This window comes from Catharus ustulatus, chromosome 11, assembly GCF_009819885.2.
Source record: "Catharus ustulatus isolate bCatUst1 chromosome 11, bCatUst1.pri.v2, whole genome shotgun sequence".
In the NCBI taxonomy this organism is placed as follows: domain Eukaryota; kingdom Metazoa; phylum Chordata; class Aves; order Passeriformes; family Turdidae; genus Catharus; species Catharus ustulatus.
This window is the reverse complement of record NC_046231.1, coordinates 2,329,917-2,354,813: the sequence shown is the minus strand read 5'-3', so window position 1 is coordinate 2,354,813 and position 24,897 is coordinate 2,329,917. Positions and strand designations below refer to the sequence as shown.

The 24,897-nt window shown below is 43.9% G+C and overlaps 1 protein-coding gene across 3 annotated transcripts in view; it reads right to left on the bottom strand.

Moving 5' to 3' along the window:
• Positions 1–18,811, bottom strand: part of KCTD15 (potassium channel tetramerization domain containing 15) — a 259,607-nt gene extending 240,796 nt beyond the window's left edge. Inside the window, exon 1 of one of the 3 annotated variants that reach the window (XM_033069853.1) lies at positions 18,720–18,811. The gene's annotated coding sequence lies outside the window, so the exon portion shown is untranslated. Of the gene's footprint in view, positions 1–18,486; positions 18,537–18,719 lie in introns of those variants that run through there. The other 2 variants (XM_033069855.2, XM_033069854.1) reach the window with 2 other exon arrangements.
• Between the last annotated feature and the right edge of the window lie 6,086 nt (positions 18,812–24,897).

Genomic DNA, 24,897 nt, shown 5'->3' with positions numbered 1-24,897 from the left:
GAGGTCTAGCAATGTGTGTTGTGTGTAATGATTTCATTTTCCTGTAAAGCACGCACTAGATGTACTGACAGGAGCATAAGCTACATTGCAAATAGCCCTAGAAGAGAGAAGAAGAGGAGAACAATTTGGCACAATTCATTCCTTAATTTACAGAAACAAGCACTGATTGCAAGAACTAAAATGTTTTTCTGGAAGAAAATACTGCTCTTTAAGATGTGGGCCCAGCAAGGAAAATTGCTGAGCCACCGCCAGAGACACGTTAATGCCATAGAAGGAAGGGGAACCAGGGGTGTCTGCTGACCCCAGAGACCTCTTCTGGGAACAGAATTACTTTAATATGTATGGAAAATAATGAGCAATGTCTCATGAGCTCATCATTAGGACATAACCTTGGGCTCTGGACTTGCCACCAATGTGAGTGGGAGACACTGAGCATTGTCTGAGCAAAGAGCTCCTGCTTAACCTCAAGGGACTGACCTCAGTGACCCCTCACCTCCTCCCACAGCTTTCAAGCGTGTTTCTACAGCCTAATAAGCTTATTATCTCCTCTCTATTTATTTGCAAATAATGTTCAAATCTAGGCATTAAAAAAAGAAAATATTTCCATCTTTGCTGCTCTTTAGTTTTTTGACCAGATGAAGTATGGTAAACATGCTCTGAAACTGCTCATCAGACCAAAACCCTGTCATGTTTCTGTTCAGGTTGTAGCTCTATTCTGTACATTTTCAGTAAGAACAAAATCCTAGCTTCTGCCTTCTAAGAAGGACCTTTTATTATAAGTCTTTCTATGCTATGTATGCATGCCACAAAACCTGGCTGGTAGCCCTGGCTCTGGAAACAGGCAAACCTGTTTGTGTTCTCAGCTCTCTTTTCCAGGTACCCCACCCCCATGTGTCTGTGTCACCAGAAAAGTCCTTTTTTTCCCCAATTTTTCTCCAGCCCAGATATGTTTAGACTAGCCAACCATCTCCTACAAATGAAAATAGAGGTTCAGGAATATTAATGTTCCTTTCCAAACCCCTGTTAAGGTCATTGAAACATTGACTACCCCTTTTCCTAGACCACTAGGAAATGGTCTTATTTTATTCTTACATGGCTCTGCTGTGGCAAGAAAGCTTTTCTTTTCACATGCAATTGGTCAAACAGGGAAGTGTTTTACATCTGGGATCATCTAAACAATGTGTCTGTTCTGGGGGCCAGTATATTAATGAGAGAGGGTCATAAGGATAGATTTTCTTTGGTTTGGATGCTTTATTTTAATTCCCATGGCTGATCACATTTGTTTATTTTTATTACACTAAGCTTCCAGTCCCCAAGAACGGGATCTGTGGTGCTAAAGACACTTTCATTATATATGAGACTTCAAGTGATAGTCTTTGCCCTGAGGAGCTCACAATAAAAATAAGCAGGCAGATACAGAGATAAAAGACATGATTCAGCATCAGATGTAATTTGCTGTATGAAGCTGATCCAATTGTATTTGAAGGATTTATTTTACAGATGAAGAAACTTAGGCACAATGAAATGAAACGACTTGCAGAAAATACCACAGGAGTCCAAAGCACAAACTAAACTCTGATTGCCCCACAGCTCCCAGGACAGCCCTTCTCTCTGAAGTAGAGGGAACTATTTAAGCATTATGTGTACACAACTACACATGCTATACATCCCAGTTTGTAGAAATTTGACAGGCCTACATAGTTCTTCCACCTAGCAGGCTTTTTGTGGGTTTTTTAATCCCTCTGCTGTGCATAAGGCTGGCACCATCTCCTCTTTGTAAGCAGCTCTTATTCAGAGATATTCTTGACGTCTAGCACAAATGGTGCTTCAAAGAGATGTTTACTGCATAAAGACACAGAAAATACACCTAAATTTCCTATTCTGGTCAGTATATTTGTATGAAAAGTATTGTGGTGATAGATCAAAATGAAATGATTGCTATTCCCCTGCACACAGTGATTTATAATCGTGGATTTACATCTGACTAAAAGACTGTTCAGACCGTCTGGCTTGCATGGCAATAACAACCTCCTCAATATCCTTTTAGTATGGCAAAGCCCCTTCACTTTAAACAACTCTATGAACATACAAAATGAAAGATAAAAACCTCTTGCAAAATATAAAAATAATAAAGCACAATTGGTGAAATCCTAAATCATAATGACAACTTTATGCAGTGTCAGCTACAGACACTCACTGACTACAATGTTTTAAGAGAAGCATTTCTATATCTGGTAAGCAAAACAGAAAACAAACAAACAAACACCAAACAAAACAAACAAATGCAAAAGGGAAAAGAGGCAGGGAAAAAATATTCAAGAATTTCTTAATAGAATTGAGGGGCTAACAGCAGAAGTAAACTATTGACCCTGTGATACTGTGGAGTTTTATTTCACAGAAAAAAAAATAGGATGCTGTAGGCTCAAAACATCCTGTTCCCTTGAATAACATTTCTCAGTCTGGGAAGTATAAGCATCCACGAGTCACCTTCATGTCTATATACTATAAACAATTATGTTTGGTTCCCTTTGTTGAACCCACTAAAGGGCTTTTTCTTCAGTTGCCCGGAAAAACAAATGTGCAAGGCTGAGGGCTGGTACCTCACAGTTGTTATGAGCTGGACTATGGTATTCTCATTTAAAAAGTAAAACAACAGACTGACCTGGGAGACCTTTACTGTATAATGAATAGGATCTTAAAAACAGACTGCTTCATGGAGGAGTTCTCTGCTGGCATCAGGACTGCAAATTTCTTCCTGCACTGAGGTTGGTAATGGACAGTCTCTGAATGTGGTTCAGGCTTCCAGGAAAGGGGAAAGCTGTAATCCATGCGTTTCCCCAGAACTCTCCTCCCTACTTCAGTATTCCTAGAGCTTTCTTAGAACACAAGTCCTAAGAATTCGTTCTAGAATGAAACATGTCTCAGAAAGGCTGAAAAAACAAAGAAAGCCAAAATTTGCCTCAGGTTCCTGCTGATATTCATGACCTAAGCCATTCACACCAAGAATCCTTTCCATCTGTAACACCCTTCAGGGAATAGGCTGTGCTCTCCAGGTTGCCTCTGCACAGCAGGGAAATAACCTTTTTTTTGCTGGACACATGCTACCCTATGAGGCAGTGAGGAGATAACCTGAGTTGAGCTTGTTTGGAAGTATCCATCACTACAGTCCAAGCAATAAATCCTTCTCCTCGTCCAGCAGTTTATTCCATAGTAGAAACATAGATAGTGTCAGAGAAAATCACTTGGATCATCTAGTTTATCCCTTGCTGGGATAAAGATGGTTTCTTGCATTCATTGTCTTTGCAGACAATATCTCACCCAAAATTACCACCTGACCTAAAGTCTGACATATTACTAAGACAATCCCTGCTTGGGTGCCTGGTTTGTTGTTTGTGTAGCAGCACAGAATGGGTACAGCTAACTAGGCAAAAAAGGGGGAAGAACTGTAAACCTTTCTCCTTCCCAAGGATACCAGTTCAGGGGAGATGCTGAGGGAAGGAGAAAACAGAGCATTATGTGTCTGTGAGCATAACTGTCCTGAGGGGGTACTAATCTGTGAGAGAATTGCTGGAAATCACTAAAAAAGACTAAGTGTAGGAGACGTATCTAGAGGGGGGGTCCTAAAGGACTCCCCTTTCCCTAATCCAGGGGATTCTCTGAGAAAGGACAGAGAGAAGGACCCATCTCTTCCCCCACAGCACTCCCTGTAAAGGGAAGAAGTCACAAAAGTGTTGATGTCTTTATTATAAAGAGGATGATGCCTCTCAAGGCTCTGTAGAACAGCTGGAAACCACAGTTGCTCCTTAGGACAAGACCCACTAAAACATGATTTTGTAATGTCCATGATTTTCTAGGGCTTCACGTATGCTCTTATACCACAAGTCACAATTTCATTTCCAGAAGGTGTTTGCTTTCATAACATTCAAGGTGACTCTAGGACAAGACCTAGAGCAGTGAGAGGGAAAAGCAAGGCTTTGCAATAGTTTGATTCAAGGTCTATCCTGTGGGAGACTCATCCTGTCTCTGCCACCAGGAATTGCTGTAAACTGTTCCCATCCTCCTTGGTGTCCTTGAAAGGACACTTTAACAGCCAGGCAGCCTTCTGTTCTTCATGAATCCCTTGAGGCAAGGATGCCAGCTCCCCTTTCAGCTTCTCTGCCTTCTCACTCTTGTATTTGAGTCTCAGCTCTAGGTCTTGAATTTACACCTCCCTCTCGCACCCTTTTACCCCTTTGCCTCATGTCTGTTGCCTCACCAAGGCCCCTCGACAGCCCAGATCTCTCTTGTCTTGCCTTAAGCAGTGCTTGGGCTGCTGTCTTTGCCTGATTTTATGTAGTGAATTTTGCAGTGACTGTGGGGGCTGGGGAGGGATATGCTGGCAGCAGTGTCAGAGACAGGAGGTCAGCAGAGGCAAAACCAGTTAATGGATTGGTGTCTCACCGTGGACTATGTGCTCTCCTGCCCTCTTTCACCTTGCTTTGCCCTCTGCTCCTTCAGCAAAGAGCACAGCCTGTTCCCTGGGTTTTGGACCAGGGCTCATGCTGAGGGCCCAGGCAGGCTAAGCCACCCTTGTCATCTGCTGAAAGATGGCAAAAACCTTTCTGTTCCTATTGCATGAACAACTGGGTTGGAATGGTCAATCTTCTAAACAGAAAACTAAGAAAAGGTGATATTTTGGCCCAAACAAGCTGGAGATGGAGATCACAGGCTTTTGTTCTTGGGGACAGACAGGAAATACAGCTTTCCAAATCAGTTTATTTTGCTCATGATTCATCACAAGATTTTACCCCCTTTTCAGAATGTTGTCAGCACACATGGAAAAAGACATGGCATTTTGGTACATTGTGGTATTTAGAGCAGCCACAAAATATAAGAATCCAAATCATATCCAACTATGGTGATTATAGGGTGAACTTGCATAGCAGGAGATCCTCTGTGCCATGCTCAGCCCTTGACAGAGCTCTCACAAGAAATGTGAGGGATGAGCTCCTATTTAGGAGCTGACAAATTCATGTGGATCAATGATTATTAAAAAGAAAGTGTCATTGAAGAGGACAGTTCAGTGCAGTATCATCCAGGAGCTGTCAATGGCTCTGCTGGGAAAATTAAAATAAAGTCATCTTGCAACATATACTTCAAACATTTTGAATTTAATAATTGACTAAAAGACAGATGCAACAGCCCATTTCCAAAGTGCATTTCAGTGTCCATTAAAAACACTGATTGTCTAAAAGGCAATTACTTCATTGTAATTCTTGCTGAGGCTTGCTGGGATCTTTCATTTGTTATGTGTTTTATGAACTATTTGTTGTTTTTTTATTTTTTTAAGTGAGGGTAGCAACTAATTAAACATGAGAAACATTATTCTGAACTTTAAAAAATCCAAATGTTTTGTTTTGACAATTACAGAAAAAAATAGTAATGTTTGTATTGGAAATTAGTTTTAATTTTGAAGATTGCTGTTTCAGTGATAAAAACGAAACACTCGAGCTGTCTTTTGGACAACTGAAGCAATTCTTCCCCCTACTGATTTTGGTTTAACCACTGAAAAGAAAATTTATTCAGAGACCAATTCTCCTGGCAGGAACAGGCTCTGCAGATGTTACTTGTTCGCTTGGTATTGTCCTATGAAGATGTCATGGCTCTGCTGACAGAGTGAGCTGAAGTGCCAGTGAAGTTGGCAGTATTGCTGCAGATAAATATTTAGAGAGTACAAAGATGGGAGATATTTTAGAAAGTTTGTCCTGTCCTTTCCATCAGCAATCCTCATATGCCTTGCTATTAATAGTTATTGGAGGGTTTTTTTTTTCAATAAGTCAATATAAAACTGAGAATTAGTTATTTTAAAAACAGTATTCTTTCTCTCATGATTTTTCAGAACTTAGACCCTCATTGCAAACCCATTATAAGCCCAGGACAAGAAGAGCCTGTGGTTTCACAGAATAAAGGAGTAAGCAAACCAAGGGACTGGTACCAAGTGCTGGGGGTACAAGGAAGAATCTGGAAAAGTGCTTGCTTGGTGGATTCATGTGTTTTAGGAGGGACACCACTAGTGCCAGGCTGGAGGCAGGGAATGTCACGTGCACAAATCCAACCCCAGGCACGTCCACAGAGCCCAAAGTGCTGCAGTGCAGGAGGCTGCTTCCATCTTTCAGATCTTTGACATTGTTAGAAATCTTAATAGGACCTCATTTTACAAGTTTAGGTTCAAATTTCTCCCTTCTTCTCAACCTCCCTGTTGCTCTGGGGAGCTGCAATTCCTTCACCATGTGAAGATATCACTCCCAGGCATGATGTCCCTTTCCATGATGGCATACAACCTTTTCCTGAGGCTGTCTGCATTTTACATTTTTCAGGTGTAGGTTTGTAATCTAGGGAAAGCAACAAGGTAGGAGAGGCAGTGCTGTGTGGTGAAGGCTGGTGCTGGCTGAGCCCTGGGGTCTGCTGGGGAGAGCTCAGGGTGGGCTGAGACTGGAAGCTCCTGTGGGATGCTGAGCTGAGGCAAGGGGAGATTTATCAGTACAGCCAAATCACAGTACCCAGGCTGGATCAAAATCATCTACATGGAGCATTTCTGCTTTCACCAAACTGAATTTCCTTCCCAAGAATTTTGTATTTCATGACAAGTTTTAAAACAGAGAATTTTTTAATCTTAAAAAAATCCCCAAATGTAGAACTTCCCATAGGACAGAAATTCGTATTTTGGTGATAAATCAGAGGAAACTGTGTTACTGGAGAAACTGAACGTCTGGGGGCAGGTAGCTGATAGCACTTTCCAGAATGGCAGAGACCCTTACACACTACAGAGGGATAACCCTGAGGTTATCCCTGCCTCCCTGTTACCTGTGCAGAAGCTGCACCAAAATCATGCAAAGCTTTTGCAGCAAACAAAAATTGAACTTTGGAGCCTTTATAACCAGCTGTCTTCTTTAGTCTTACTGCTTTCTGCTGCTACCTTGGCAGCAAAATGGAGAGTTATTTCATATATTTTCATTTGCAAAATTAAATTTGGAGAGGAGAGAGATAATTTCATAAAGTAAACCAACATAAACAAAAATAGCCCTTCTGGGTAAGAAAATACAGCTAACTGTGGGAAGTGCATGTAAGTCAATACAAATAACAGCCATCTAAAACCATGATGCTCTCTACTTCTAGCAGCCAAACTTCAAAAGAAGATGAAAACAAAGGAGGACAATGACATGTAGATTAGAGAACGTAACAGGTGGACAGGCTGAGAAAGCCAAATTCAGAGTTCAGTGAGAGAGATGGCTCAGGCTGAACATGACCACAGTCTAATATCAAAGGAACAACAGAAATGAAGGAAGTTATTCACAGTCTCAGAAAATTGTAGGCCAGGGAGCAATGGTTTGAAGCTAAGAAAGAAAAAGTTTAGGTGAGGTATTAGAGGGGAAAAGAGGCCCTGAGAAAAGAAAGTAACAGGGCAGTTGGAATAGCCAAACAGGGAAAGCGGCCAGTGTGGCATAACTGCCAGGCTTGTGCAGCCAGTGAGATGGTGTGTGGCTGCAAAAAGCAGAGAGGCTTTAATCACACACACAAGAGCCAGCTTAGATGGAACCAGTGTTCCTTGGTCTCACAGGCTCTGCTCCAGGTAATGGCACACAGGGATACATGGAATTACAAGGCAGAGCTGCTTCTTTGAATTAGCCCAGCTGCTTCCTGTGATGCTCACTCACATATCTCCTTTATCCATCACACACCCTCCCTTGCCATCCAAATGTGGATGAATTCCACATAGTCCCCTCTTCCTGAGCTCAGCTTTCTGTGCTGCTGACAAGAGGTGTCAGGAGAACTGCTGGAAGAAGAAGCAGTTGTCACTAAGGCAAGGCCAGCCAAGAGGGCTGCTGATATGATGGATTAGAAGGAAGTCTCAGAGTCACTTAAGGATGAGGAGCTGGAGGTGTGCATGAATAATGCCAGTGATCATACAAAAAACTCTGCAACACCGAAAAGTTGGAAGAAACCACTGCCACTGCTCAGAGCACTGCAAAAGCCAACACTAACTGGTTTCCACTGAATGAATGAAGAGATTCCCAGGGCTGAGCAGGACTTTGCAAAGGGAAGACTTCCTGGAGGAAATGATGAGCTCTGGGGATTGGTCCCCTCTGCACAAGTTCTTCCCACTACTTCTTTGCCCTAGAAATGCGTGGGAATGGGGTCAGCTGTGTTGGAGACAGGCTGATATTAATTCTCTAACATGTCAGAGAAAGGTATCTCTAATACCAGCCTCACACTTCATAAGGCATGCTAATAATAAACAACAGCAAGTTTCTAGTCCAGCAGACACCCTGGAGATGGCATTGGGTTGCTCAGAGCAGCGTGGGAGGAAGCAGGAAGGCTGTTGCTACCCACGGGCATGAGGCTCCTGCGGCGAAATGATGCACCATTATCACAGAGCTCACTGTTGGCTGGCTTCTAGTCAAACTCTGGGCACACAGCAACCAGCACCCAGGGTGGTTTACAGCACAATTAGAGCTGTTGCCAGAATAAATACTCAGTGTAGAGCACAGCAACCTCTTGCAGAGAAGCCTGCCATAAATACTGCCAGTTGTCCTTTCCCGTCAGGGCACCGCCGCAAAGGTCTCTGCACACACAGCAGCACTGCCCTGGGGCCTTTGCACACACCTCACCTCTGGGCACTGCCCACAGCTGTAACCATCTCACTGTAATGGTGTCACAAGTGAAGCAAAAAGCCAAACTTATTTCTGCTGAGATTCTCCAGTGGAGGGCCACCATTTTTAGACTGGTCCAGGGAGCTGATGTATGTTTTGCCAGTGGTACCTCTGTGATGAGCACATAGCAAATGGAGTTTCTTGGGTTTGCTGGTTTATTGTTTACAAAGAACTACTTAACATAATGATTCTCTGATGTCTTCACAATAGGTAATAGACTAAGCACTCCAAAAGAGATACAACTGGGTTACAACTGGGATACAACAGGGATACAACTGGGTTACAGAGAAGATTCATTTATGGTAGATGCCAATCACTAAAAATGTCAGATGCAATACTTTGAAAACCAAATGAAAAAATGAAGAGTTCTTTTTCTTTGGTTTCAAAGCTAAATCCATGTTACTTGTTTTGCAGAAAATCCATGGCAATTACTGGTAAAATAAAAAGTCTAAGAGACTTCTAAAATTATGATATCAAAATTTTTGAAAATAATTTTTTAAATCATTTTTTTAAAAGTCATCCTTTTTTATTTTAAATTTATTCCCTATCCTAAGGAATCCAAATAGGTAAATACAAACAAGTGCTTTCAGAAGATATGTCCTTGAAAAATCTGGAAAGAATAAAGAAACAAAAGGGCTGCATGGGTCTGCTGTACCTTCCTCTAAATTGCTTTTCCTCACTAACTCTGCTAAAACAATTGCAGCTACGTCCATGAGCTCAAACACTGGCATTTCTGAATAGCTCTTTAACTGAAGGGAACTGCAGTCATTCTGAAGACATATCTCTGTTACAATCTATAATGAATGTAATCTTCAAGGGGCAATAATTTCTCTCAATTACACAATTTTTCTGTTAAAAGTGGCATGTGTTACAATCTGGGTTGTCAGTTCCTGTGGCCATGGACACACACATTTCTCAGTAGAGCATCTTAGGCGCCCCCTGTACGCTATCAATAAGAGCAGTATTAATGTTAATTTTTTGTAAATTTAATTGCATGTTAACATAATCTTCCAAGTTATTTTTTCAGTATAAATACATAGGGCACAACAGCTGTTTGGAGATCTCAAATTAAAGCTGCTTTGTGGCTGTCTCTGCAGAAAACACCTTTGGCTAATGTAATTTAAACCTCTTCTGTGAATGAATTTCATGCTTTGAAGCTAGCTAATAATTTCTGTCATTTAAGAACAACATTCCATGATCTGCTCCTAATAGTAAAGAAGATGAGCACTCCCCTGTGCTGCTGCTCCCACCTGGCTGTGTGCAGAGCACTGCCCTGGATGTCCCAGGAGCTGCCCTGTGCTGCCTGGGCAGGGGCTGAGGACTCCGGGACGGCGCTTCAGCAAAAAGTGCCCGAGCAGGGAGAACTTCAGCGTGCAGTCCCAAGGTCACAGCCAGAACTCAGAAGGAGAACTATAAATTACAAAGTGCTGGACTGCAGCCAAGCCCATGGGAAGCTGCATTTAGCATATCATTCTCTAAGCAGCAGGATGAAACCTTAACTCCCTTTCAGACAGAATTTGAATGGAATTTGTTACAAGAACACTCTGATTGAAATATCACCGACTGACTTTCCGTGACAACTCAGAAATGGGTTGCAATTGCGGGGGATCCTCTTCCAACCAGCACAAAATGATGATGAGGATGATAGAGCCCTATCAAATATTTATGAAAAACAGATGAATTTCTGTGCTAGCAACACACGCTGTTACTATAACAGAGACCTCAGATAATCTCCTGACATTACCCTGAGCTGAGGTTTCTCCCAGTGTAAACTATAGGTAAAATAACAAGCTGACTCTAGTATTTTGAAGCAAAAGTGCTGCAACAGAGGTTAATAATAATGTATAAGAACACAGCACAGGTAAGTGTGATGATTTGTTACTTATAGATACTGTGTAGTGGCTGCAATCAGTGCTGTAGCCTCCTGTGTAAGGTAGAGAATAGAAGAGCTTTGTGTGAGCCATAGACTCACATGTGTTAGGTGCACATACAGCATCTAATGCTGTGGGGAGAAACTGAGACCTGCAGGAGTGGCAGCATACACAAAACAATATGGGCAGTGCAAAGTATTAAATGATTACAGTGTTTATGAGAATAGGATTAATTAATTAATTAATTTAAGGATTCAAAAGTTACTTTAGCTTTTAAATGTTGAAAACATATAAATAAATAAATACTTCATGTAAATTTCCTGTATCATAAAATCTCTGCACCTTGCTGTCACACTGATAACTCCAAGACTGGTATTTAAAGATGTGAGATAATCCTACCACCAGTCTCAGTGGGAAGAGTGGCATCCTGAAAGGAAAGGCTTACCCCCTAGTCTGCAAAGGAATACTGGCATTAAGTGCTGAAACAGCTGCCATCCTTTGTCTCTGCACTAACTTAGGTGATACAAAGCAGTGAAGAGATGCTGGAGAGTTTGGGGAGCACTATGTGAAGGCAGGCAGTTCAGTAATTTATTGGCCAGCAGCTTCCTTGGTGGATCATACTGCCATAACAAACAGGCAGATGGGAATTATTTTGCTAGTAGGTTATAAGTGACCCGTTAAAACATTGTCACAGGGCTTTGGTATTATTGGGAGAAGCACTAACAATGGGATCTGAATAATAGTTGAGGAGAAAAGCCAGAAAAGTAATAAATTAGCTTCTGTAGTTGGAGAGGGAGTTTTTTGGATGTGAGTGTGATAAAGTCTGCTTTTGGGAACAGATGGAAAAAATATGTAAGTATTTGTAAAATATCATAGAGATAGCAGGGAAGGAACCTTCCCTAGAACTGGTGGATGTGGAAATCTGTATTGGATGGAATAAGTTCTGGACTGGGGGATGGAAGGACGAAATAATAGCTGGTCATGCTCTGCCTTACACCCAGTGCTGTGATAACCCCCAGACAAAGAGGTTTCATCAGTGCAGATTAGGCTGGGATTCTCTCTTCTGTGACTTGAGAAAGCAGGCAAATACATTTCTGCTGCAAGAAAGGGGCTGCGTTCTGTCCGCTCGCCCTCCCCTGAGCCTTTGGCATCTGCTCAGAAGAAGAAAATAACTCCTCTTCTGAACTGCAACACAAAGAGGAGATTCATGGCATCATCCTGTCTGTGTGCCTGCAGACTCACATGCTTTACTGACCAGGATGCAACTTGTACAATTTCTTTCTTTATTTCCTAGATCTTTTCACAAATGGATTTTGTGATTCCTGAGAAATGAGAAGTTTAAAGGTTCACAAAAAAACAATCTGTCTGCTTTTTGCCAGTGAAAGAGCAACTTAGATTTTACCCCTTTTTAAGCACTAGTCTAACTTCTGATGCACTCTTTAGATTGCTGAATTTATTTTACTAATTAGCTAATACTGATTTATACTAATACTAATCAGCTCATACTGATTTATATGCTTTAAGCAGATCAAGCAGCTCATGCAAAAAAATCTGTTAAAGCATATTAAATAATTATTTATGTAACATCTTCCATTAAAGAACTTAAAAGTAACACAAAAATAAATTGATCTTCTTTGAGCTAAGTAGTATCCCAGGACATAAAAATGAAGGCATATTAAATCACATATTCAAAGGTAGGTGCCTGAAGTCAGTCATCTAAATATACATGTCATCAGCTAACTACTGATGTGATTCTCCAAACTCTGAAGGGGATTGGGTCTGTATTTGAGGTCCATGCTGAACAGAATGAGAAACCAACCTCTCTCAGACTGTTTCTGTGCAGGCGTTAAAGGAACCCAGATTTAAAGACCAGGATCTTTTGCAGCTTTGGCTAAATTAGCAACTGTTAAAAAAGAAAGCAACTTTCATTTAGCTCCCAGTTTTAAGTGGATGTCAGATCACAGGAACTCAGGTTGAAAAAGCACTCAGAAAGTTTATGGAACTGATCTGGCCACCTTTCCCAAGGCTAGTAATTAGTGCTCTCTCGAGGTTTGCCATTTACTTAACATTTCCTGGCTGTCTCCAGGTTTGTTGCTGTATGAATGGCAGCCAGGAGATCAGGCCCTAGCAGACCTTGATGTGGCAGCACTGCAGGCAGCATCAGTGCCCTCCTGCCTTCTGTCTTCATCCCAAGCACAGCCAGCAGCCCCCTCTTCCAGCACTCTGACTTGCACTTTCAAAAGAGGGAGGCTTCATTTTGATGAAGACTGAAAGATCATTTATGGGTGCTCTGATGCACATTTCAAATTAAGTATTTTAAGGGTGGTGAAATAATTGCCAGGTTTGCATATTTAATGGACCTTGAGCTATAAGCACTCCCCAAAAATGCCTAGTTAATACTGGTTTGACAGTGAATTGGCACAGTGCTGAGCTCTGATACATCAAATTAACATTGATTTGCAAAATGTTACTGAAGGATCTCTTAAAACCTGCCAGGTTCCAAAATCAGTGTAGGAGAAGAGGGTCTCTCGCCCCGACTGCCCTCTCAAAAGTCCTTTCTAGTTCCTTATCAGGACTCCAAGGGCATTCCTGTCAAAATGCTTTAAAAATTGCAATTTTTTTTCAAACTTTGTATTTACATCCTTGTCCAAGAGTGATCAATTCCTCTTGGGGTCTTTCTTTCTTTCTTCCCAGTACAATTGAAAATCCTCTGGTGCTGGGTCAGGAGTGGAACTGTGGCCACACAGTGCCCAGTGGAGGTGCAGCTGGGCTCTGCACAGAGGGTGAGTATTTGATAACCTGGGACGCAGATGCTCCACAACCCCCAGGGATGGCTAAGAAGTTCCAGGTGGGATTTAAAGGAACTGGCACTGCCCCATTACATTCCTCTATGGCTTCAGTTCTGGCAACTTCAACAGCTTCCCCTCTCCCTGCACAATATTAACACAGCTGTGCTCAGTGGACCCAACAGTGCTGGAACACCCTCAATAAACAGAGGAAAGCTGCCAGGCTCTGCTCCCTGAAGGGTTCACAGCTCTGCCTGCCAGCCCAGGCTGTGTTAACCCCCCTGGCACAGCTCTGCTCGGGGCACTGCCCCAGCCTGGCCACAGCTGGGGAAGAGTTTGAAGGAGGCTTATCCTGTCAGAGGAGGAATTCTCCAGGGTGGCCTTGTGCTGGTTGGTATTAGCTCACTTTGCTTCCATTTTGCTCGATGGATTTTCAATAGCTATGATAGAAGAGTGTACGTTGAAACAAAAGTATTAAGAAATAATGGTGACATTTTTCTTCAGAATTTTTATCTTCATCTAAGCAGGGATACAAGTGGTAGGGTAACATTCCAGTATCTGGAACAGACATTTCCTTGAAAGAGTGCTGTAACAGCTATTCAAAGGTTTTACCAGCAAAAGTCATGCAACACCACCGGTGACAGAGGTTTGTGACACTGCTTTTGATCTCCTGAAAGAATAGAAAATGAGAATTGACTGTTTAATTGTTGTTTTCTCTTAGGGATGCATGCTGTGATGTGGTTACTATGAGGTGGCATGTGCCAGCACCTAGTGGCTCTGAAAATGGCACTGCCAGACCGGGAAGGTCATCCCCAGCATGGCAGGGAGGGTGCTGCAACAGTGACCCCCCCTTGTTCCACCCTTTCTTAGCTGTCTTCCCTCGCTGCTCTTCACCACTGGGGTCATGCTGTGCAGATGAGGTCCTGCTGCCACTGCTCCAAGGTTTCAGGTGGCACCAGGAACAGGGCCTGTGCCTGCAGGATATCTCCCTACAGAGTGGGTGCTCCAGCTCTATTGGACTGACATGACTGTACCTCACAGAAACAGAAAACTCCAGCAAACAGCTGTGGGATCTTGTCTGTGATTGCCCCCACCAGCTCCCACTCAGCATCAAAAACTGGAGGCTGAAGGGCTGCTCCTGTGGCTCAGCTGAAGCCAGAGACAAATGTTGGCTGCTGTGTGATGACTAAGTCTCACATGCTCCTATCAGTTAGAGCCCTTAATCACTTTGTGCTGTTTCATCCTATAACATGAATTCACTTCAAGCTGTGAAATTCACCATTTTTGCCATGACTAATTTGTGAAATCTGCCACCTTTCTTTGTGGTTCACGTTGTGCCCTAGTTAGGCATCATCTGTCTGATTAGGGAAGTCTGTGATTTGTTTCTTGCAGCTGAGCCAATACAATTTCACTCCCCTCCTTTCTTCTCTCTGCACTCAACTGCAATTTTTCTGTCGCCCGTGCCCTTGGATGCACTGAGGCTGGGGTGGTGTGGAGGCCACCTCTGCTGGGCTCACACACAGGAGTCCTGGCTCTCCTCCTCTGCAGAACACGTGTGTAGGGCTCAGCCTGGGGCTTTAACCCTGGTTTTGCTTGAAGCTACCTAGGTCTGTTATGTTTATCATCTTCCTAGATTTCTCCCAGCCTGGTTGCTGCAATATTTTGGAAATAATTTCCCACCTGCCTTGCCAGTGCCTTGTTTCACGATACAGGCATCTGTTACTCTTTACATTGAATGTTGCTGGCATTACTAAATGCTATAAATATACCCAGTATACCATAAAAACACACAAGCAGATGACTGGTCTTGCCTACAAGAAATACTATGAATTTTTCATTTTTTTCACATGCTCTGAGCAAAATCCAGAGAGTGCTTGAGGAACGTCTCATAACTGAATCAGGTCCTAAATTCCTATTTTCTCACTAATTAGTTATTTCCTAACAATATTTTCTCACACTCTTAATGCCTTAATTGTTCCTTGAAGACGTTGCCAGCTCATCCATCCTTTTTCACACCCTCTTATAAACCCAGTGAAACATTATGTTAGTATTTTTGTCGCTGAAATACAGTGATAAACGGTCTTCTTTTAAAATCAGTGGGAACAGAATAATGGATGTGCAGAAGAGCTTATTGACTTGCTCTTGCCAAAATGGAGTTCAGAAGGATCACAAGATGCCCTGGATACTCCTTGTGCTCCTGTTTCCTTGATGGTAAAGCTGATGGGTTTGGGCTACACAGTTTCACCAGATAATGGTAGAAAAACAAAGGAAACCTTCCTAGATCTTATTTTTACCATAACTTTCCTTTCCATCTCTCTTCCTATATTCTTTTTTTACCAGTTTCACTCAAAGTTAATCACCTCCCTGCCTGAAAAAACAGTCATGTGAATAAGATCAATAGCATGATTCCTCTTAACAGATAAATAAATGGACAAATCTCTGTGAATCCTTGGCTGTAATTAACCCTTTATCAAAATCCCAGAAGAGGAAGCTAAGGAACAGCCCAGGCACACGTTCAGGACTTTGTCCAGCTATCAGAAAACCTAATGGGCCTGATCCTGCTTCTGCCCACAGAGTTGATAACATTTCTCTGAATGACCCTGAGAGCAGGACTGTGGCTGGTGCTCATCATCCCATGCCCTTCTGTGTGTTTTCTGCATCCAGCACAGCAATCTTGCAGCCCTGCTGGCCTAAGCCTATCCCCACTGCAGCTAATCAGATGGCAATAAAAGCTTTTACTGTGCCATCCTGTTTGTGCTCAGCAGAAACATAAAAAGCATATTAGAAAAATTGATTTTTGGCATTAATTGTGAGCAAAGAACATCATACTGAGTAGAGATAGGGTGGTTTTTTTCAGGCAGAAAAATTCTATTTTAGTCTTTTAAAAGTGACTGTGCAAGATGCTGAGCTAAGCCCCATGGACACTCTTTTCAAATACCGTAAGGCAAAGAGTAGTTACTGAATCTCCTTAGTCTTATTAGCTTACATAAACATAAAAATTTGAATAATGTTTAAAAAGCTGAATTCTCCAGATAATCCATAATCAGTAAGTGTTCATTACTGAGATGTAGCAAATATGCATGAGATTTCCCCGGTGGTATTTCGGTTGCACGATCTAAAGGGTGTAGAAAAGCCTCCTCCATGTGGGGCTGGGCAAAAACTTCTCTAGGCTCCTGAGGCCATCTGGCCACAGAGTGGACCTTCCTGGTCCCTTCAGGAAGGAGCAGGAGGAAATCAGAATTCACTGTCTTGTGTCACAGCTCTGGTGATTTATAAATAAATCATCCCCACAGGATGATTGATGTCTCCATATAAATAATTAAGTCTTGACCTTATGTTATGACACCTGCTAAATTTTTTGGCACTTGAAACCAGTGTTCAGGAGAGATCCTTGACTCTGGATAAACGAAGGTGGGACTGGATTCAAGGGGGAGGGGGAAACAGGTCTTTGTTTACCCTCATTTTGTTCTGTTTGATTCCATCAGCTAATTGATGATGATTATTAATCTCTGCTGCCATTTACTCTATGGATTTAATTCCTGCCTGTGATTGCTGTTGGAAAGTTTGCTCCATTAGAAGCAGACTTTGATTGAATTTCCAGTAGCCAGAGTTTCCCAGATGTCCCCCAAATCATTGTGTTACCTAGTCCAGGCACCTTACAATTATTTTTGTTTGTGATTTACTTTGTTGGTGGCAGAGCTCTGGTGGCCTGGGTGACACTGTCATTATGCTCAACCAGGCTAGGTAGCAGGTGTCAGCAAAAGTTTAATTTGGAAGCTCATGAATTCAAAAGAAGAGCTTAACAGTTATCCCCAACACAGAGAGCTGCTGTGGCCTGAGCCTGGAAAAGAGAAAATCCCAGGGACATGAAAGGAATTGATGAGACACCAGGCATCTGACAAAATGAAATCTTCTCAGGATAAACTGAGGATAGCTTTCTTGTCAAAGCATCATTAATAAACAAAACAGATTTAGTGGCAGCATTTCCAATTTTCATTTCTGAGACCGTTCAGGTTTACTATTCACCCTCTCTCCCTGGTACTGTAGATACAGCCTATTCTATTAATAGCTGCAACTTCTAAATCTTGCAATAAAATACAAGAATTTCAGAGTAGGTATCTAGCATCAAAAAAAAGAGCATCTTTGGGTTTTTATCAACATGTTAACCAACATGCAACATAAGTCAGCTACAGACAGAAAGCAGTATTATGACACATTTACAATAAAGGGTTTTCCTAACCCTTGGAAAACCTTAAAAAACGAATGACACAGCTAGGACTGGGTATCACATTATTCCTGGCTACATCTACAGGCAGGGAATCCCAGACGTCAGCAAGGTGCTGTCCGGTTGCCCACCACCAGCACACCGGGGCTAAAACACTCGTACAAATCATTCTTTGCTGTGTGTTTGCCGTGGTTTGAACATACCCGTTCTGGAGGGCTGGGTGAGGTGTAAAGGGGCATTGCAAGGTCTGAGCTGCCGGCGTGGCCGAGCAGGGGCAGGGGAATCTGGACGTGCTGAAAGCACTCCTGCGGGAGAGCAGCGCCCAAAGAAACCCCCTGCTCTCTGAAGATAACTTCAGAAATTTAAAAACACCTCCGTGTCCCCTCATATCGCTTCTGCTCGCACAGACTGAACTCTGGTTTTCCAGTCGAGGGAGATGCCTGCATTTATCAACTAGTTTGCTTTGGATCCCGTCATTTTCCTTACAGAAAGCCGTGCCGGACCCGTACCCACGAGCGTTCAGCTCGAAGCCGCCGGCTCCATCCTCACCTGGAGGTGGGCGCCGGTGTCCCGGTGCCCGAGCGGGGCTGGGCCGGCCCCGCCCGGCCCCGAAGGGAGCGGAGCGGGCTGGGGCGGAGGGGACGCGCCCGGCACCGCGCCCGGCCCCGAGCACAATCAGCGGCGCTGGGAATCGCGGCGCCGCGGGCCGGGACACAGCCGGGAGGTCAGGGGGTCGCGCCGCCGGGGATGAGGAGGGGACACGGGGCTCGGGGCCCCAGCGCGGCCCCGCCGCAAGTTTGGTCACTTTCCCGAAGTGGCGCGGGGAAAAGTTGGGGAGCGGCCGGGGGATGCGGGGATGGATGCGGGTGGCGAAGCGCGCCCCGAGCCCCGGGACAGGGGGTCTGCCCACTGACCTGCGCCGCGGCCGCGCCGCCTCCCGCGCTCTCTCAGCGCATCCTCCGCGCCGCTCACGCCGCCGCCCTGCCCGCCGCGGCCGCGCTCCGCGCCCGCGATCCTCGGCGGGGAGGAGAGAGTAAAGCGGGACAGCCCGCCCGGAGCCGGAGCCGCCGCCCCCCTCCCCGCCTCCCGCCCCGCCGGCCCCGGCCCCGCTGGCGGCCGCGGCCGCCGCCCCGCGCGCAGCGCGCACCTCCGGGAACAGGTGCGGCCTCCGGCGGGGAGCGCTCCCGCTCTGCCGCGCCCCCGGCGCATCTTCCCTCGCCACGGCGCGGGCGGGGCCGGCCGGGGCCGCCGGCTTTCCAGGGGTGCTGTCGCCTCTCAAGTTTGACACGTTCCGGCGGCGATCGCGCATTGTCTGCAGGGCAGTTCGGCGCGGAGCGGGGCGCTGCGGGCCGAGCCCGTGACCGCCCTGCGCGCTCCCGGCTCCCGCATCCCCAGGCTCGGCCCGCGCGGCTCCCCGCGGAACATCGCACCCCGCCAGGCGGGGGCGGAGGAAAGGTCCCGGGCAGGCTGCGGGGGAAGCCTCTGCTGCCCTGCTGCCGGCTGTCGTCTGGGAGGAACGGAGGAGGGAGGCTCCTCCATATCCTCCGTGTGCATACAAGCATCCTGCCGGGCGTCTCCTCCGGGCTGCAGTTTGTAGAGTGTATATATATATATAAAATAGTATTTGAGACTGGTTGGGAAGATCGGAGGCCCATACTTGCTCCCAAAGGAAGGTTATGAACACACACCTCAAGGGCAGACACAGAAGTAATTGGAAGAGAATTGAAGTAATTATGTCCTCGAACAACAAATTGGAGCAGATACACTGTAGCCAGGGCATGGTGGGTACCAAGGTGCCTTGTCTTCAGCCTGGATATGAACTGTGAAGTAACAGCACAGAAGGGACCTCTTGCACTCTCTGCTGGCTATTTCCCACCCTAAAATACAAAGAGGCTTTTCCCATATAACTGTGCAGCAGAATAAAGAGCCTCATGAGAGCAAAACTGGGGTATGGCTGTAATGCCCAAGAATGGCCTCGGTGGCGATTGCTAGTGCAATGAAATCGCCATGTAATGAGACTGAATAGTGCCCCCAGAGCCTGGGTTATGCTGTGCTCTGCACCCACTCCTCAGTTTGGAGTGTGGGTCCCAGGAGCTGCCCTCGCTGCCAAGGAGCCACGGAGCTGAGCTTTGGTAGCCCGGGGGCATCGGGAGCTTGGCAACAAGTGACGCCAGACGTGCTGCCTTGAGTGCATGCTCACCACTCACCTTAACCTTACACTGAGTGTACACAGTGTAAAATGTTACGTGGCAAGATGGATCCTATCTACAGCCCTCAGAATCATTTGAGGTGTGTCTTATAAATAAACTATGACATTTATCCTGTGACTAGATTAGTAGAAATACATTACACTTAGTCTGCTCCCCAGCAGTCAATTGTTCTAAGTAGGTGTTATTTATTAAAGTATTGATTAGGGACCCAAGTTTGTAGTCCTTTAGCCAGCCAGCTCATTGCTGATAGGATGGAACATTTAAATGAGAGTTTTGAGATCAGACTTTATGTAATTCCATTGTCATAGGAAAAGAAGGTGCACATGATAGCTTTCCAGGGGAAGATGCATTCATGCCACTCGGAGTTCAAAGGAAGAATAACATGTGAAAACTGCAGCCATTGCTTTACCTGAGCCCCTTCTGTCCTGCTCTCTGAGGTGCAGGGTGCATAAGTTGTCACAGCCAAACAATAGGTCTATAACTGGGTAAAGTGAGTTGCATACTATAAATGTAAAACCTTGCTGGATGTCTGTTGCTATGGCAGGTGACCAGGGAGAAGGCGTCCTCCAAGGGCCATCTCCTGGCACGAGGAGCCTTCCCTGCTACAGCTGTGCTGGGCGCCTTTGTGAGCAGGGCGAGCACAATGTGCCTCCGGATTCTTTATTCAGGCTGTGTTATGAAAAATGCTTTTAAATGGATGACCTTGAAAACAAAGCCCAAACAAGAGTCCTGGCACTAGCTCCATTGACAGCGAGTTCTCTGCCCTGCTGCCTTGCAGGACTCACGATTATGTTTATCTCCAATTGTGCCTCCATTACTTACAAAAAATTCCTGTGAATTTGAAAAATAAAGTATCTCAAACCAACGATTTCTGGGGGTTACTTTTTTGTTTGGAGGATTGATTTTTATTTTTTTCCCCTCACTGTCTCCAATGGAACAGAAGGCAGTGTGAATCCCTTTTGTTTACTTCTTTGTTTCTGCTCCTGACTGCTTATTAGCAGAAATGTGTGGCTCTGCTGTAGTCTGGGGCTGGTTAGTGGCTATTACAAAGTTATGAGGAAGAGAAACAATCACAAAGCCTTGGTTTTGAGAGGGTGGAATGAACAAAAAGACAGAGAGAAAAAAAAAGAAAATACTTATTTAGGAAAAGAATAGACTTGGTAAATGCATATGCTGGAACAATAAAAGATTTTTATTCTGTTATTTCTAGGAAATGAGATTTCCAATTATTTGGATATTAAAACATGTTAAAGCAAAGGCAATATTTATTGAAGGGAATCTTCTGGTTTATTAGTTGCATGGACTCAGACACTCAGGGTGCAAAGAAACACCCCAGCATATAATCTGGTGATGCTAGTACTGTGCTTATAACCAGGATTTCTGATTATCATGCACTGCACACAGTCACTTAGAGTCCTATGTAGAATTTAGTTTCTTTTAAGACCGGAAGGAATTGTTTACCTTTGCTTAGTCATCAGCAAATGCAACTTATATTTTCAAAATGTTTGCTATGGAAAGATGGAGAACGTTTGGGGGTGAGTGGAATTAATTGTAAAATTGTTTCTGGTGCCTGGATACATGTTTTTGGGGGAAAAGACTGGAAATTATTTATCTTGATGATTTGGAGCCTGATATTTATAGCAATACTGTTTGAATGCTTTAGGAAAAAATATAATTTCTCCCATCCTGCCAATTATTTGGGAAAAAAAGGTCAATTTTTTTATACTATATATAGGAAAGCTTATCTTATACTGAGTCTTTATTCATCTCTCGGAAAATAGCACAGAGAAAAATGAAGAGAACATATGGTGTCTTCTATCAGTCAGTCATCATTACTGCTTCTTCACACTGTGTCATCACCCCACAAATAGCAAATGAGTGTGAATTTCTCCCTGCTGAAAGAGAAAAGAAAAAAGTGGTTAGTACAGCCAAGTAAAAAAAATAATAAATATTACAATAGTATCAACTGGAACATTATATAAAATATTAATGACAATGAGAATGCAGAGGGAAAACCCTCTAAACTGTCAAACAATAGTATCAAACCTGAAAATGTTGAGCTGGAGCAGAATTCATGAATTTCTCTTGATTTGATAACCAAGCTTGAAATATTGATGGGACACAGTCTCTCTTGCCCATTCTTTATGAATGATTCTGTGCTATTTGAGGTGCTCAAACAGACAGAACTCAAATAAGAACAGAGAGGAATGTAATGTAATAGTTTGTCTCTGGGGCATCCATAAAATCTTGAATTTCCTTTTTAAGCAGACATCTAGGAAAAATATAATTTTATTTAATTCCCTGATGTTCCTATTACACTTTAGTAGAAAGGTTGCAATTGAAATGCTTATCTGCAAAGCCCCTCTGCCATTCTTGGTCTCTAGCAAAGAAATATATGACAAAGCAGCCTTGGAAATAGCTGCCACAGGAACTTAATAAACCCCAGCACTGGAAACATCTGTCCCAGCTTGGGAAGGGATATTTCAAAACCATCCGTCTCAAGAAGCAGCAAAAGCAATTGGGGTTTATGGGGAAAAAAAGTATATTTGCATGTGTATGTTTGTGTGTCTATATTCAGTGCAAAAAGCAGCAAATTAAGGGCCTCATTGGAATGTCTAAAGGAGATCTGGGCCACGTTGTCTCCCAGTTCTCTAATCCTTCATTCCCTTTGGATCTTTCCCTCAAACAGCAGCTCATAGCAGGATGCTAATGCACCTGGAGTTGAGCCCCATATATATACATGAGGGGGGAGCAAGTTCATTTGCAAGCTTCACTCGTTTCGGTGCCCAGCTGAAATAAGAGGTGCTTGGTAAAACCTTACTTCTAACACCTGCCCATGTAGGCTCTTGGGCTAGAATTTTTTTTTTCTATGGCCAGTTCCAGGGTCTGGTTATGTTACTGATGCTGCTTGAGCATTACCAGACCTGACTGGGAGAACAGAGCTTTTCTCTGAAGATCATTTTCTAAAAATTGCTTACACACAACAAGCCAGTCAGGGTGAGCTGGGCAGGCTGGGGTGTGGGACTGTGCCAGTGAGGGAGGAGGAAAGCACAGAGTAATGCTAGGGATAGAAGAAAGTGGAATAATAGTGAATTTTCTGCTGTTAACCAGAATTAAAGAAATATTAAATAATTCCATGCACTCTGCCCCTGGAGCAATGCTTCTGCATAGGTAGTAGCTGGCAAGGCTTCTATGGAGAGGCAGTGTCTTTTTCAGATCAAGAAATATCCATGGGACAAATAGTAGGGTACACAAACCATTCTTTGGGAACAAAATAAAAATCTCTGGAAAAATTATAGAAACCTCAAAAGACAGAACTGGAAGAGATGTATTAGATCAGGAAGCAGTAATAAATTGACCCCTGGAGATCGAGAACATCAGTTATTTCATAAAATATAGCCAAAGGGCCCAGAAGGAACAATATGGTTTAGACAGGAATGCCTGAGAAGCATTTGATTTAGTCTTAAGTGAGAGCAGCCAGACCTGCCAGACTCAGAATCCAAAAATGGCACTCAAAACTACTCTTTGGAAACTCCATCAATAACTTAGAGTAACTGGGAGCTGGAGCTGTTGTGCTCCTTACACTGGGTCATTGCAGGAACACACAAGGATCTGTGTTGAAATACTCCCCAGAACAACATACAAGGGTGCAGGGGTTTGCAGTATTTTACTGCTCCTGTGTTTTGTCCATTCTGGAAAAATGGTGGTTAAGATGGATTAATTGCTGATGGCTCTTCCAAACCAAACCATTCTCTAAGGACTGACTGGTTGCAGGTGATACAGAGTGCTGTTCTAAGTTTGGGTCCTCAGGAGGTGTATTCAAATCTTATCCATGCTGGCATTTGGGGCTTGGGGCTCTTTCAGATTGGCTTCATTGTCCTGGATGGATTTGCTGTGTCATTTCCTGAGACAGTAAAGCTCAGGGACAGAATTTGTGTGCACCTCATGTGCAGCTCCTTGTTGTCTGTGTTTGGACAAGAAATGAAACCATGATCTATCAATACAGTGATGGACTTTTCTCTGCAGCTGCTGTGATGGTGCTAAGCATGTTTTTCCAAGTGGATGTGTGGAATAAATCACACTGGAAAGATGAATTGGAGAAAAATATTCTCAATGTTGGCCAGCAAAAGTGATCCTAGTGGGATCATTCCATCACTGAAGAAATGTGTCACAGCTCTTTCATAGGTGGCATAAACAAATTCCTTTTTAGGCTGCTGGGAACAGGGGAAGATCTCCTGACACTTGCATTCATTGTTCTCAATGTTATGTGTTTTGTAAGTTGGTGGTATGAGTCAGCTGAGAGGGAGCACTGTGCAGGCATGTAAGCTGCTCCTGAACCACTGTTCTGAGGCCCAACCAAAGCAGATGAACTACAAAGTGAGGCTCTTCCAGCCTCATGTTAGGCCTGGCTCCTGATCCCTCATCATGGACCTTCTCTCTTCAGCATCTCTTGCCTTCTGCTTCTTTATTCCTGGAGTGCTCCTCTGCATCATCCATCCCACCCGCCTGCTGCCAAAACAAACCTGTCTTTGACCAGACTTTCCTGCCACCTCTTTTTTTCTTTGCTGCCCCTGTCTTTTCCCTCTCATGTTACTATTAACAGTTCAGCTTCTTTTTAAACATATAATGTGAAGAATTGATTTTGTGTGCAGTTCAAGCAGAGGGAGCTGAGCCTGTTAATGAATCTGATGTTTCTTTTTCTTCACTCTCCCTAGTTTTGCATTTGGCATGCTGTTTTCAATAAACAATTAAAATAAGTGCAAGTATTGTGGTCAACTGGGATTTCACCTAGTCTGCTTGCTTGAATACCCCCCTGTGAAATGGGAATGCCATATCCTGGAGCTGCTCTGTGATCCATAGTTTCATTACATGGCACCACTCCTTGTTTCTCCTGTACTTCCACTGTTTGAAATACTGAGAGGAGCAAAGCAGGGGCAAAGGGGAAGCCATACATTTAGGCTTGCCTTTGCATGACCTCATCAGCTGGGTTTTGTTTGCAAACCCACGGGTGCTTGAGATTCAGGTCATTCCTCTGAATCCCCCTGCAGTGGTAGGCGTGTGTGAATGCATCAGAGAGGAGAGATAAATGACTCACACTATGATCCATCTTTATTT